The sequence below is a fragment of the Lathyrus oleraceus genome, chromosome 2 (genome assembly GCF_024323335.1).
Source record: "Lathyrus oleraceus cultivar Zhongwan6 chromosome 2, CAAS_Psat_ZW6_1.0, whole genome shotgun sequence".
Classification (NCBI taxonomy): Eukaryota; Viridiplantae; Streptophyta; class Magnoliopsida; order Fabales; family Fabaceae; genus Lathyrus; species Lathyrus oleraceus.
Window position 1 is genome coordinate 86,920,455 of NC_066580.1, and position 15,592 is coordinate 86,936,046.

Sequence of the window (15,592 nt, forward strand, 5' to 3'; positions counted from 1 at the left end):
ATAGGATAGTTCTTCATCACACGATTCTTCATCAGATACCCATCTTCCAGTTAGAGCAATAACATGTTTATCAACTTCCTCTTCAAATTCACTTTTAGATTTGTCCTCATCAGACCAAGAAACAGATAGTCCATTTTTTTGTTTCTTGATATAGGTAGGACATTCAGCTCGGATGTGTACAAAACCTTCACACCTATGACACTGAATTTGTTTACCTTGATTTGATCTCTCTTCAGTTCTTGCTCTTCTCTAGAAGTCATTAGTACTCCTGATGTCAAGAGGGATGTTCTTGACATTGGATATTGACTTCATGTAAATTCTCTTAAAAACTTTGTTGAACTGTCTTCTTATAAGCATTATAGCATTGGTCATTCCTTCATCAATGTCCAAGTCACATTGGTTTTGTTCATCTTCAGTGTTGGATACAAATGATATGCTCTTTGTTTTATTTTAAGTTTTGTCACTAATACCTAACTCATAAGTTTGGAGAGATCCAATAAGTTCATCTACTCTCATGGAGCTAATGTCTTGAGCTTCCTCAATAATTGTGACCTTCATGTTAATTTTTTTGTTAGAGACCTTAGAATTTTTCTCACCAGTTTTTCTTCTGACATTCTTTCTCCCAAAGCACTATATGAATTAGCTATTTCAAGAATACTAATGTGAAAGTCATGAATATTCTCATCATTTTTCTTCTTTAAATTCTCAAATTTGGTGATGAGAACCTGAAGTCTAGACATCTTTACATTGGATGTGCCTTCATGAGTAGTTTTGAGGATTTCCCAGGCTTCTTTAGCTATAGTACAAATATTAATCAGCCTGAATATATTTTTGTCCACACTATTGAATAGAGAATTCAAGGATTTTGAGTTTCCAAGAGCCAATTCATTTTCTTCCTTGGACCAGTCCTCTTCAAGTTTCAGTTTAGTAGTTGCCTTTCCATTCCTTGTCATTCACAACAGGATGTCCCCATCCTCTAATGACAACTTTCCGTGTCTTGTTGTACATAAATTTTAAGATAGCTACCATCTTTGCCTTCTAATAGTCATAGTTGGATCCATCTAAGATGGGGGGGGGGGGTCTGTTGATAAATCCTCCTTCCTTATCCATGGTTCCAGAAAGTATCTTCCCTAAATCTCACCCAGAGACAGAGCAGGATGCCTGCTCTGGTATCAATTAAAATTTTGGAAATCAGATCCTCGATGTCGAACACGATGTCACAGACTCAGGGTCTGCAATTTATCAAGCCACAAACAATAGCAGGATAAATAAAATAGTAAATCACACAAACAATTGTTAAACCAGTTTGGTGCAACGTCACCTACATATGGGGACTACCAAGCCAGGGAGGAAATCCACTATCACATAATTAGTTTGAAGTCCTGAACAACCTCAGTGTTTACATATTTCTCTCCTAATCTCTACTTGTGGATGTTTCTATCTAGGGAAACCCTTGATTTGAGACCCCTCTCACTTCCCTCAATCACACGATGATACACAATAGAAAAACACAATTCACTCTTGCTTAAAAGCTTATGAGGGATAGTAAATTACAACTGAAAACACTCAATCCAATTCAAGTATCAATGTGATACTCGAATGGCTCACATAAAACACACACGGGAAACCCTAATGATCATACACTACTGCACCGCTCTGATACCTTCCTAGGTTAAGAACGCCTCTATATATAACAGTGATACGTGATCAGTCACCATTTAAATTGAGTTTTCATTACTGATCTGACTCGAAACAGATGCATTTGGCACACTGTGCAAGCATTTATGGTACATTTCGAGTTAGTTTTACTTCCGTCATTTTATTTAAGCATTTTTAATCTTTGTTATGTTTTACTTTTTATTTTTGTGATTTTATGTGTGGGATAGTTGTGTTTTTGTCCTACAGATCCAGGTAGAAGAACCAGAGAACTCAGAACGAGACAGTGCGAGATTCCAGCAAGCAAAGGAGCAGAAAACCCCGGTACAGGAGGCCTGACACGACCACCCGTATCACCTGACACGGGCCGTGTCAGGCAAGGGAAGACATGTGAAGAAAACAGTAGCCTGACACGGCCACCCGTGTCAGCTGACACGGGTCGTGTCAGGAAGTGTCCTTAATCGTGTCACCCCCTGCTAGGGGCGTGTCAGCCAGAACAGTAGGCTGACACGGCCACCCGTGTCAGCCCAAGCCCAAAAATCCAGTTTTTCTCGGGCTTTTCGTTCGTCGGGCTTTTTAGAGATATCTTTGGACCTGTCCAACTGCTGCTGGGAATTTTCACTATAAAATAAGGTCTTCTGCCAAAGGAAAAATCATCTTGGAATACAACAAAACACAGTATTGTGAAGCAATCAAGTATTACAAAGATCAAGGAATTTGGAGAGCTGAAGGTGTTCATGAGCGGGAGCGATTGAAGATCAAAGTCTTCTAATTACTTGTAATGTGTAATTTTTATCTTGAATTTGTTTGAAACTGTTGATTCTAAGTGTTGGAAGCAATTTTGGTAAAACAAAGAGTGTTCACAAGATGTTATGTGTGATGTCTTAACATGAGACATCCTATGTACCTGCTGGAGTTCAAGAACATGTGCATGCAGGATTGTTTCATAATGCCACATACAATGCCATGGCTTCTGATATTGGATGTACCTGCTGGAGCTTAAATGAAACACATGATCATGCAGGATTATTTCAGATGACATACACAAGGTCATGACATCTGATATGGTTGTACCTGCTGGAAGTTATAAAAGGAATTATTGGATTATGTAGGATTTTTCCAGGATGTCAGACCCGATGTCATGACATCCTGTACACAGAACATTCAGTGTGAATGTCTGGTGTTTTGTGATTGCACAATTAATGGCAATCTTTGTATGATTGAAGATCTGATTAGCTGGCGCATTCAATCATGGATTACAACCAGATTTACTTATTTTCCAAGGAGATCTAAACAGCTGTTATAAAAAGATTTGATTGGAAAATAGATTTAGGGTTTTCAAGATGTCCAAGCCCAGCTGAAAGCTTCTATAAAAAGGGACTTAGAAAACCTGTTTGAACACTCAACCAAGACTGAGCGAAATATAGAGAGAGAGCTAGGGTTTGTGTCTGTTTATTCGTAAGACTTGTAGGTCATTCAAGTCATCCATTGATGATTGAATTGGACTGATCTGTGGTTGTAATTTGTCACTCTAAAGCTGTTAAGCAAGAGTGTGCGTCTTCTTGATCAAAGCTGTGAAGCAAGATCAAGAGTGTGTCTTCTTGATTGAAACTGTGAAGTAAATTCAAGAGTGTGTAATTGAAAAGTATTTTCTTTTCTCAAGGGATTGTTGTTTAAATTCACTGGTGTGTGATTGTAGGGAAGTGAGTGGGTTCTCATATCTAAGAGTGCTTAGGTAGAAATTACACGGGTAGAGATTAGGTGAGAAAGACTGTAACTTGTTGAAGTGTACGGAGAGTCTTTGAACTGATTCTATTTTAGTGAATTTCCTTCTTGGCTTGGTAGCCCCCAGACGTAGGTGAGTTACACCGATGTGGGTTAACAATTGCTTGTGTTGGTCGCTTTACCATTATGTATTTTTTATCCATTGTGTGTTAACAGATATTAATGTCGTGACATTACCTTCGACATCTTATATCTGATACCAGAATTTCAATTGGTATCAGAGCAGGCATCCTGCTCTGGTTCTGGGTGAGATCTAGGGGCAATACTTTCTGGTACAATGGAGAGAGATGGAGGATCTGTTCATAGGCCACCAATTTTGGATGGTTCTAACTATGACTATTAGAAACCTCGAATGGTAGCGTTTCTGAAATCCCTTGATAACAAGGCTTGGAAAGCTGTGTTAACAGGTTGGGTGCATCCTGTCATTACTAAAGAAGGAGAAGCCACTACTGAGAAGAAGCCTGAAGAACAATGGACCAAGGAGGAGGATGATCTTGCACTTGGAAACTCTAAAGCATTGAATGCAATATTCAATGGGGTAGACAAGAATGTTTTCAGGCTGGTAAACAACTGTGAAGTGGCCAAAGATGCTTGGGACATTCTCAAGACCACTCATGAAGGCACCTCTAGGGTTAAGATGTCTAGACTTCAGCTGCTCACCTCCAAGTTTGAAAACTTAAGGATGAAAGAAGATGAAAACATTCATGAATTTCACATGAGTATCCTTGAACTTGCTAATGGCTCAGGAGCCTTGGGAGAGAAGATGACAGATGAAAAACTGGTAAGGAAAATACTCAGGTCACTCCCTAAGAGATTTGCAATGAAGGTGACTGCCATAGAAGAATCTCAAGACATTTCCAACATGAGGGTAGATGAGCTAATTGGTTCCCTCCAGACCTTTGAGATGGGACTGAATGATGGTTTTGAAAAGAAAACAAAGAACATGGCCTTTATGTCAAACACAGAAGAGGAAAAGAGTCAGGAGGTTGATGAAGATTTGGTCAATGGAGTACCAATGCTGGGAAGACAGTTCAATAAACTGTTGAAAAAGATGGATGTAAGATCTAAGACAAATGTCAAGAACATCTCATCTGACATCAGTAAATCCAACAATGCTGGAAGAAGAGCAAGATCAGATGAGAAGCTCAAAGAGGTACAATGCTATGAATGTGATGGGCATGGACACATCGGGACTGAATGTGGAACCTACCTCAAGAAACAGAAGATGGGTCTTGCTGCCACTTGGTCTGATGAGAGTGAAACAGAGGAGGCTTCAAATCTTGTGACTGCTTTGACAGGAAGATGGGGATCTGATGAAGACTCAAGTGATGGTGAAGTAACCTTTGAAGAATTAGCCTCTACCTACAGAGAGCTGTGTCATAAAAGTGTAGAGCTGAGCAAACAAGTTTTAAACCAGAAAAAAGAAATAACTCAACTTGAGAATGAGAAGGTAGAATACTTGGAAACCATCTCCAAGCTACAAACAGAAGCAGTGGTTCTGAATGCCAAGCTAGTTGAAAATCCACAAGCTGAAAATCAGAAGATAGCATAGCTAGAAAGAGAGAAGGCATACCATGTGGGAACCATCTCTAAGTTTAAAACTGAAGTAATGTTTCTAAATTCTAAACTCGAAGAGATGACCAAGTATGTAAGGATGTTAAGCAATGGCTCTGATTCCATAGACAAGATTCTCCAAACTGGACAAGTAACAGGAGACAAGTCTGGCATTGGGTATAATGACTCAAAGCCTGAGAGCAGTTACACTGGTGCCAAAACTCAAGCCAAACCTAAGTTCATCCATAACAAAAGTAAACCTGTGATGTCACAGCATACGTTCCAACATCAGAGGAGAAAACAGCAGAAAGGGATACACCAGAGATGGAGATGCCATCACTGTGGGAAGTTTGGTCATCTGAAGCCTTTCTGCTATAAACTGTATGGTTATCCTAGGCATACTCATCATCAGAATTATTATCAATCCAGACCCAAACAGCACAGGCCTATAAGTAAGAAACAATGGATTCCTAAGACTAATGTTACTAGTCTGATAGCTCACATTCCCCTCAGAATCTCAGCCAAAGAAGAATGGTACTTTGATAGTGGATGTTCCAGACACATGACTGGAAACCCAGACCTGCTAACTGATCTGCATCATCATACCATAAGCCATGTCACCTTTGGAGATGGAGAAAAAGGTGAAATCAAGGGAACATGTAAGCTTGATTGTCTTAGAGTTCCTAAAATTGACAAGGTTCTACTAGTTAAGGGCTTGACTGCAAATCTAATAAGCATCAGTCAACTATGTGATCAAGGTCTGAATGTTAACTTCACCAAAACTGAATGTCTAATCTTTGACAAAAATAGTGAAGTGATTATGAAAGGAATCAGGACCAAAGACAACTGCTACATGTGGAGCTCTCAAATGGATTATCCCTTATAGTATTGGATGAGTATAGATGCTCTCAAGAGTGATGAAAAACAAGTCTGTGGAAAATGTCAGACAAAGATGTCACACCAGAAGCTCAGAGGAGAAAAGGTTATGATAGCTCAAAAAACTGAGAGGATAGATCAAATAGGTGGACATATGACCAGTTATAGGCAGAATGGAACTGTTGGAACTAGGCCACAGGGGACTGTATGTTTATCTCGAAGCAAAAAGGCCAAGAACAACGAGGAGAAGATTGGAATGACACCTGCTTCTACACATATGAAAGGTATAGAAGATGGAAGCAGTTGGGCTCAACTGGGTTGGATGAAACTATTGATGATTGCATACAATGTCACACACGATGTCATGACATTGTATTATGATATCCTGAATGCTGAAACTAGGTCCAAAAAACAGACTCAACACAGATGGACAAAGTACTATTTTTGCTATCATCACTTCATTAGAAAATTTGTGGAAGACAAATTCAGAGGTCTAAAGCATGGAGTGGAACTAGCAGACAAGGTTGCAAGGAATTTGGGTGAAATTCAAATTGAATATTAAGGAAGAAAATTAGGGATTTGGGCTCTTGTGAAATTATGGCAATTAAAGTGGAAAAATAAAAGAAATAAAAATATTGTCTGCCCTTTTAAAAGAAAGAGCCACATTAATGACAAATCATTCCCTAGCATTGAAAATAGTATCTATTCCCTTAGCACACGCTACCTAAACACAACAATCTCCATTTCCATTCAACTTCTCAGAGAAGCTCAGCTAGGGCAAAGAAACTATTCTCAAAAGTCCTACAACATGTCTCAACATCCATCATCATCTGGTTCAAAATCCTCTCACCATGCAAAGACTCCCTCCATGGAGTTTGTAGATGAAGACGTGATGGACGTCACTCCTTTGTGCATGATACCAGGCGACACCCTAGGTCCCTCCTCCAAGGATGGAGATAAGCAAGGTAATACCTATGGTAACTCTTCTCTTCCAAAAGACATGCATTATGTTGATCGTGCCATAAGGAACCTAGTCACTAGGATTTTAAGTGAAGGGCATGAAGTCAAAGGGGTTTCTACTCCTCTGACCAGAAGGGACCCCTCTCCTGAGGAGGAACTGTCGCATCCGCAAAAAACAACCGACGGGAAAAACAAACAAACAGAGCCGCCACCGTGCGTTATTTATCCCAAAGGATGGAAAGGAAACGCTCGAAGTAAACCTGGAAAGGAAATGGTCTTACAACCGGAGATTACAAGGTACGGGAGTCGGTTACGCAAGGGGAAGGTATTAGCACCCCTCATGTCCGTCGTACTCGACGGGATCCACGCTCAAAAGAAAAGAATAAGGTTGCTGATAAAAACTGCTCAAAGAATGCACACACACTGGAATAATAGAATAGGCGAAGGAAGATGGAGGAAGGGGACTCGGCAGGATATCGCATCCTAGGCCTACGTAGTTTATCAGAAACAAACATCAGAGTCGACGTAGTTCGGGGAAATGGGGAACGGGCTCGCTAGGATATCACATCCTATGCCTACGTATCTCATCTGGAATGAGAATCAGAGCTACCGTAGTTCGGCTAACGCACGCCGAAACAAAACACAACACAAAGACGCTGAGACGTCAAAACAAACACACAACTGGAAACAGACTGCCAATGGCTGGTCTTACATCAGACTCCAAACAAAGAAACACAAACAGGAAACCGAATGCCAATTGCTGGACTTACATCAGACTCCAAACAAACAAACACCAACAGGAAACCGAATGCCAATCGTTGGACTTACATCAGACTCCACACACACACACAAGAGGAAAAGGTTATCAAACAGACAGGCTAATAGGGAGTCTGGAACTCGAGCCTAATAGCTGTCAAGCAAACACAAAAAAAAAAAGGTTGCCCGAAGAGATCTAGCACGATCTCCTGCCTACGTACCTCATCTGGTATGAGGATCAGGGCGACGTAGTTCCCCTGAACAGGGGAGAAATTTCTATCCTAACCAGAGACTGGGAAATGACAAACTAAAAGGGAGACTGACTCGAGCCTAATAGTTGTCATGTAATCCACAATAGTCCTAGGTTGAGGTTTCTAACGAGAGTTTGACTCACACAAGCAGTGAGTCAACTCAAGTCTATCTCTACGTGCATTCAACTTCCTTGAAAGTTGATCATACGACTCCTACAAAAAGGAGATGAGAAGCAAAAGCAGATAAACATCAAAAGCAATCATCACACACTATACGCAAACAAGCGGCTCATACAAGGTTGGGCTTTAGTCAAGGGGTCATATCAACCTTGACAAACAAGCCAATACTGGAAAGGGTGTCCGAGGCTCTTAACCACTGACATCGACCGGCAGGGTGAGCAGATGAAAGGTAATGAGGGTTGGACCTCATAGCTCTTAACCCGGGCCTGGGTGAGCTTGAATCAATGAAAGTGTGGGAGTCCAGAATGAGGAACTCTATTCCACAATGACTGACTCTATATACAAGATTTTGGGTGTTTATTCAAAATGCATCAGCACGTAGTGCGAGCAAGATGAAAGACTCAACTGAATAGCAGGGGATGGATTGCACATCCCTTCTATCTGCCAATGCCTCTTCACTTTGGAGGTCTTTACATGTAACCATGCCTCATTGAGGTCTTTAGCACAAAATTAAACAATCAAGAACATGGCCTCTTAAGGAGGGCTTCAGACAGGTGCCTGCCAAAGATAGCAGGTCTTCTAGACTACATGGAGTTCAAGAGATTACCTAAGTGGTATGCCAACCACAAGCAAAGCAAAGCAACTCAAATAATGAGTTAAAGCGGCTAAAGTACCTGTAAGAAAATCAAACAAGTCAATATTCACATTCAGACAACCAAACAATCAACAACAGCCAGACAATCCCAATATGCACAACAAGTAAGCCATAGAAGGCAAACACTCAAGTGATTCACTACCAAAGGACCTACAAAATAACCAAAGGTTAGTAAACCAGGCAAATAGCAAAGCTCAAATGATGAGGCAACATCAACCATGTAGATGAATGCTTGATCCTGAAAGACAAAGCTCAAATTGTGAGTTCAAACCCCTAGGGCAAAGCCTAGGGTCAAAAGTGAAGCAACAAATCAAAAAAACAACCAATATTCAACATAATGCTCATTTAAACAAGTGACAACATGTCCTAAAAAGGACTAAATCAAAAGCATTAAGCAAAGTCATTAATTGCACAAGATAAGGCAAAAGGTACACAAGGTGATCACAATTGGACATGAAGAATCAAAATTCCAAATTAAAACAGAAATAAATCAAACAATTCTGGAAATTTTTATGTGCATACAACATGTCAAATATAATCATCATGCCAAAAATCAGAATCAACAGAACTCAATTGACCTAGAAATGAAAATGCACAGGTATGACATCAAATTGTGTGACACACATTGTCACACCATACAATCATGTGCCTAAAATAGAAATGAAAAATGAGAAAAATACACAACCAAGCCACAAAAATCAATCAACATGTTAGGAATCAGTGTACCAAATTTCAAGTCAATTGGCCAATGTATGAGCATTTCACAATAGAATGAATGAAGCATGTCACATTTGCATACATGTTCAAAGAATCCAACACAATTAAAATTTCAGAAATGATAAAATCATGAAATCACAACCATAAAATAGTAGACACTTCAAGGAGCATGTGAGAAAAAATTTGGAATTATTTGGATTAATTTTCAATTTGTTATGATTTTTTGAAGTTGGAGAAAAATAATGGAATAAAAATGAAAAAATAATATGGAAAATGATAAAAGTTGGAAATGCAGCAGCCAGGGATCGAAGTGAGGTACATCGCTGCCCAAAGCGACGTCGTTTTGGGCTTGCCCTAGCGCAAGTTGCAGGTGGCGGCGCTACTGTTCACAGCGGTGGTTCATGCGGTGGTTTCCACTGTCTTCGTGAAGACGGTGGTGCTACTGTTCATCTTTTTTTTTTTTTTGCAGAATTTTATAAAATTTATATCGTTGGAAAGGTCTTGATGAGTACATTCCAAATATCATAAAAACTAAGCCTAATTCTCAACATATTTCACGAATCGAAGGAAAGAACATTGGATCTACAAACTTTAAATCAACATAACTTCTTCATTTTTATCCAAATTTCATGAAATTTATATCAGAATAACCAGTGATGAAAGCTCTACAAGTTTATGTACATAAAATCAAGATTTATGAGATTCGAATTTCCAACATCTTGAAGATCAATCAATGGCAGCAACATGTTCAAGGCCTTGCAAGCTCCAGAATCACTCCTATATTGATGTTATGAAGTCTGAAGTTGAAATTGAAGCTTGAAACGAACTAGATCTTGATTAATTTGCCATTTCCATCTTCATGTTCATGTATGGAGTATGCACAATTCTTCACCAATTTCCACAAAAAATGACTGATTCATGCTCCAAATTCCATGCAGATGATGGATCTATCAAGAAAATGTGTGGTTGTGTGGAGAAAATTTGAATTCCAATGAGAGAGAATTTTGGAGGGAAATTTTTTTCTAGATCTAGAACTTGTGATTATGCCAAATTCTGTTATGATTAAGGCTTTATACTATTCACTAATCATGCTGAAAAATTAATTAGGCAATGGTTAATTAAAAGTTAATGAGATTGAGGTGTTTTAGCAAATTTGGAAAAGTGTGGTGCATGGCCTAATTTGGATGTGAATAGTAACATGAAATGGTCCATTTTCACTCAAAATCACCTAATGAACACAATGGCAATGGTATTTTGTTCATATGATGCACCAATTTTAAATTTGTCATTTTCCCTCCAAAATGCACTTGAATTAGCACATGATCATATGATTAAATTTCATGCAATGCAATGTTGGATTTGGAAAATACAGGTCAAGACAAGAAATTTGCAAAAAGAGTGGTTTCATTTGGAGTTTTGAGTCAAAAGTTATGGCACTTTGAAGTTCCATGCATACTTCATGATCATTTGGCCATATCTCCTCAACCATTCATCATAAATTCATGATCTTGGACTTTTTGGAAATGGGAGAGAAAGATCTTCAACTTTCATGTTGGACAAAAATTCATTTGAAGCTTCTTTGATTATGTAAAATCAAGTTGAATTTGGACCAAAATCTTTCCATTTTTGGAAACTTTAAATTACAGGTCACTTTCCATTTTGGGAAACTTTTGCACTGACCTCAAATTCTTCAAGATATATGTTTGTAATGACAAATGAACCTCTTTTGAACATGAATGATATGTTGAAACTCATTTCTCCACCTCATAACCCACAGTTGACCTTCTGTTGACTTTCTGGTTGACATATGATCTAGAAATGCTCTAATCAGCTTGAGCCTCAACCACTGGAGGAATTGGCTCAGAAATAAAACCCTAGCTCAAATTAGCTCAATAATATAACCACATGATCCTTCAACCCAAGAAACAACCTCATCTCTTTGAGAAACCCTGACTGGCAGACTGACACTGATTAGGGTTGACCAGAGGTCAAAACCCTAATCCCAAGGAATCTGAGCATGAACAATGAACCCCTGGAGGATGACATAACCATGATGATGATGATGTACCCTTGCAATCATGACAATGCTCAACCTCCTTGAAGGACCAAGAAACCCTAATTGAATCACAAACCCTCAGATGGTTAGTGATCAATCCATGAGACCCTCAGGCTTGAATCTCTTAACCTCTCTATCTTCTGAGAAAGACTTAGGAGGATGACCTGTTTATTTTCACATGATATGCAATATGAAAATGCCTAATGTCCTAAAACATGAAATGCAATATGCTGAGCTAGTCCCAAGAAGAGGAGTGTAAATTTTGAGGTGTTACAGCTGCCCCTGCTCAATCCATTGTGAACCCGTCGATATGAATAGCCTCGGCTTTCAGATGATCAGGGTGAAGAGTGATTGAATACCAAGAACAGACGAACAATTTGCGCTCCGCTGGGGATTATTATATTTTTTGCTTTTCTTGAACCCCGAAACTTTCTGATTTTTCTTCTCTTGAACCCCGGTACTTCTTTGATTGATTTTTTTTGCTTTTTCTTGGACCCCGAACAATTATTTTCGCGCGTATGATCTCTGATCACCGCATTTGAACCCCAACAACTTCATAACACTCCTGTTTGCCAAACAATGAACCCCGATCTCCATTTGAACCCCAGTCGCCTGACGATAACTCACGATCGCCATTGTGAACCCCATTCTCCAGAAAACACCACGTGTCTCCCTTTCTCCATTTGGACCCCGCTCTCCAGAAAACACCCCGTGCCTTCCTTTCTCCATTTGAACCCCGTTCTCCATTTTCTTGTGATAATTCCGCTGGCAACGCCGGAAATAACACCAGAACACCACTCTGATGGCGACATATCAGAGGGTACACCTTCACGAAAGGAAGGTAATCACGTGCATTTCTTCCTCCGAAGATACCCGTAACGACTTCTGTTGGCCTCGCCAAAGTCTAAGGTGACACATGATCAGAAGACAATCCTGAGGACCTCAAACCTGCTGGGGAGATAACCATCCTGACCCTGCTTGGGGAAATAAAGAAAGTCTGGCACAGAACACCCGTCGACTCGTCGAACCCTGGTATTCAACATCTAAATCCAGTGTCAGCTTTCCACTTTTGAGAGCTCCCAGGCTCGTCTGGACTTTTCTGATTCATCACCTTGTATTCTCGCCTTCTCCGCACTCCACAAAGATCGAACTCCCTGGATTCATACAAACTTTCCAGTCCTCAGACTTTGAAGAGTCTTCTTGATTAACCCTCCAGGATCGTCGCACGTTCTTCCGTCGTCTTTTCACCATTCTTCAATCCCTTGTCCCTGATTGGACTCCACGGGGATCTTTTATCAAGACTTCACATCACAACCTGCAAGTGAGTGAAAATATCTAACAGCACCTGCAAAAGGGATCGTTAGATAAAAACGTGCCCCAGGCGTGCCAAAGTTTCAACACCTAGGTCACTCAACCTTCCGAATAAGATTTCAGGTTTTCAACCTTATAAACATGCATTGGAAGGGACCTCCATGTCTCATAATGCAAAGATTCTTTATCAAAATAAACAGATGTTTTTGCAATCAAAGCGGTAATGAAAACAAAATCAAAATTATTTGACTGAATATGCATTTTATTGATTGAAAAAGGTGTAGCTCGAAACTGAGCAATACACAGGAAGCAATTCCTGAAAAGAGGTAATTGCGCACAAAAGGAAAATCTATCCTAATGGCAATGTGAAACCGTGATCTCATCGAGTTCCAACTCGGTTACACCCCATATGTCCTCAAGACTTTCCGTGCTTTCTGCCTTTTGAACAAGACGCTTCTGATCGATCCCTGCTAGAGATTATCCACGGTGCCTTAACCAAAGCACAAACGATCATGCTAGACGCAGTTGTTCGTTTCAATCCCTCTTTTTCCTGGACCACCCTTTCAGGTTTTCAGTCCACCGGGATACCCTTTTTTGCCCAAGCCGCCCTTGTGGGGTTTTCGACTTGCCGGGTGTACAGTTTTTTTTCTTTTTATATACCTAATTTTTGCCCGAACGCTTTCCCTTTTTTTTTCGGTTCGCCGAGATGCCCATTTTTGCCTGGACTATTTTTTTCTTTTCATCCAGCGGGTCCCTTATACGAAGTATTTTTTAACTGCGTCCGCATTCACAGGGGATGGAAAATCCTCACCATTCATGGTCGTCAACAAAAAGGCTCCACCAGAGAAAACCTTCTTGACCATGAATGGACCTTCATAATTGGGTGTCCACTTGCCCCTACGATCGTTCTGAGGAGGAAGGATCCTTTTCAGCACCATATCTCCCACATGATATACCCGAGGTAGTACCTTTCGGTCAAAAGCACGCTTCATCCGTTGCTGGTATAGCTGCCCATGACAAATGGCCGCCAGCCTCTTTTCCTCAATCAGGCTCAACTCTTCATACCGAGTCCTTACCCATTCAGCCTCTTGCAATTTCACGTCCATCAGGACTCTCAACGACGGAATCTGAACCTCAACCGGTAGCACGACTTCCATCCCATACACAAGCGAGAAAGGCGTTTCCCCAGTAGACGTGTGCACCGAGGTTCGATACCCATGTAACGCAAACGGAAACATCTCATGCCAGTCCTTATAGGTCATAACCATCTTCTGCACAATCTTCTTAATATTCTTATTGGCTGCCTCAACCGCCCCATTCATCTTCGGACGATAAGGAGAAGAATTGTGATGCTCGATCTTGAATTCCCGACACAGTTCTTCCATCATCTTGTTATTCAGATTAGAACCATTATCGGTAATGATTCTCTCGGGAACCCCATATCTGCAAATGATGTCTCTTTTCAGGAATCTGGCGACGACCTGCTTCGTCACATTCACATAAGAGGCCGCTTCCACCCATTTGGTGAAGTAATCAATACCCACTAATATGAACCGATGCCCATTCGAAGCCGTAGGCTCAATCTTCCCAATCATATCAATGCCCCACATAGCAAACGGCCACGGAGACGACATTAAGCTCAACGGGTTTGGAGGCACGTGCACCTTATTAGCATAAATCTGGCATTTATGACATTTCCGCACGAAATTGAAACATTGGGCCTCCATCGTCATCCAATAATAACCAGCCTGTAACAACTTCTTCACCATAGCATCCCCACTGGCATGGGTACCGAACGACGCCTCATGTACTTCTTTCATCAATTGGTTCGCTTCTTTGTCATCAACACATCTGAGCAAAACCCAATCGAAATTCCGCTTGTACAAAACCCCATCCTTGTTCAGATAGAACACCATGGCCAACCTCCTCAGAGTCTTTCGGTCCTTCTTGGATGCTCCCTCAGGATACTCTTGGGTTTCTAGATAGCGCTTGATATCAAAATACCACGGCTTCTCATCATCAGGCGCTGCCTCAATAGCAAACACATAAGCCAGTCTATCCAGACGTCCCACCTCAACACTGGGGAACTGATTCCACCACTGTACCTTAATCAAGGCGGCCAGAGTAGCCAAAGAATCTGCCAAAGGATTTTCTTCTCTAGGCACATGATGCAATACCACCTTGGTGAAAAATGTCAACAATCTCCTCGTATAATCCCGATATGGAATTAAATGAGATTGATGCGTATACCATTTTCCGTTAACCTGATTCACAACCAAAGCTGAATCTCCATATACAACAAGGTTCTTGATCCGCAAATCAATCGCCTCTTCAATCCCCAAGATACAAGTTTCGTATTCAGCCACGTTGTTGGTGCACTCAAATGTTAGCCGGGCAGCAAAAGGAATGTGGGGTCCTTTCGACGTAACCAAAACAGCACCAACACCGCTACCATTCACATTAACAGCCCCATCAAACATCAGAATCCATTCGGATTCAGGGTCAAGCCCCTCCTCCGGGATTGGTTCCTCACAATATTTCGATTTGAGAAACATGATGTCCTCATCAGGGAATTCAAACTTCATCGGTTGATAATCCTCAATGGGTTGTTGGGCGAGGTAATCAGACAATACACTCCCCTTGATTGCTTTCTGAGAGGTATACTGAATATCATACTCGGTTAAAATCATTTGCCATCTCGCAACCCGTCCGGTCAATGCTGGCTTCTCAAAAATATACTTGATCGGATCCATCTTGGAAATCAACAATGTGGTATGAACCAGCATATACTATCTTAGTCGGTGAGCAGCCCAGGCCAAAGCACAACAAGTTTTC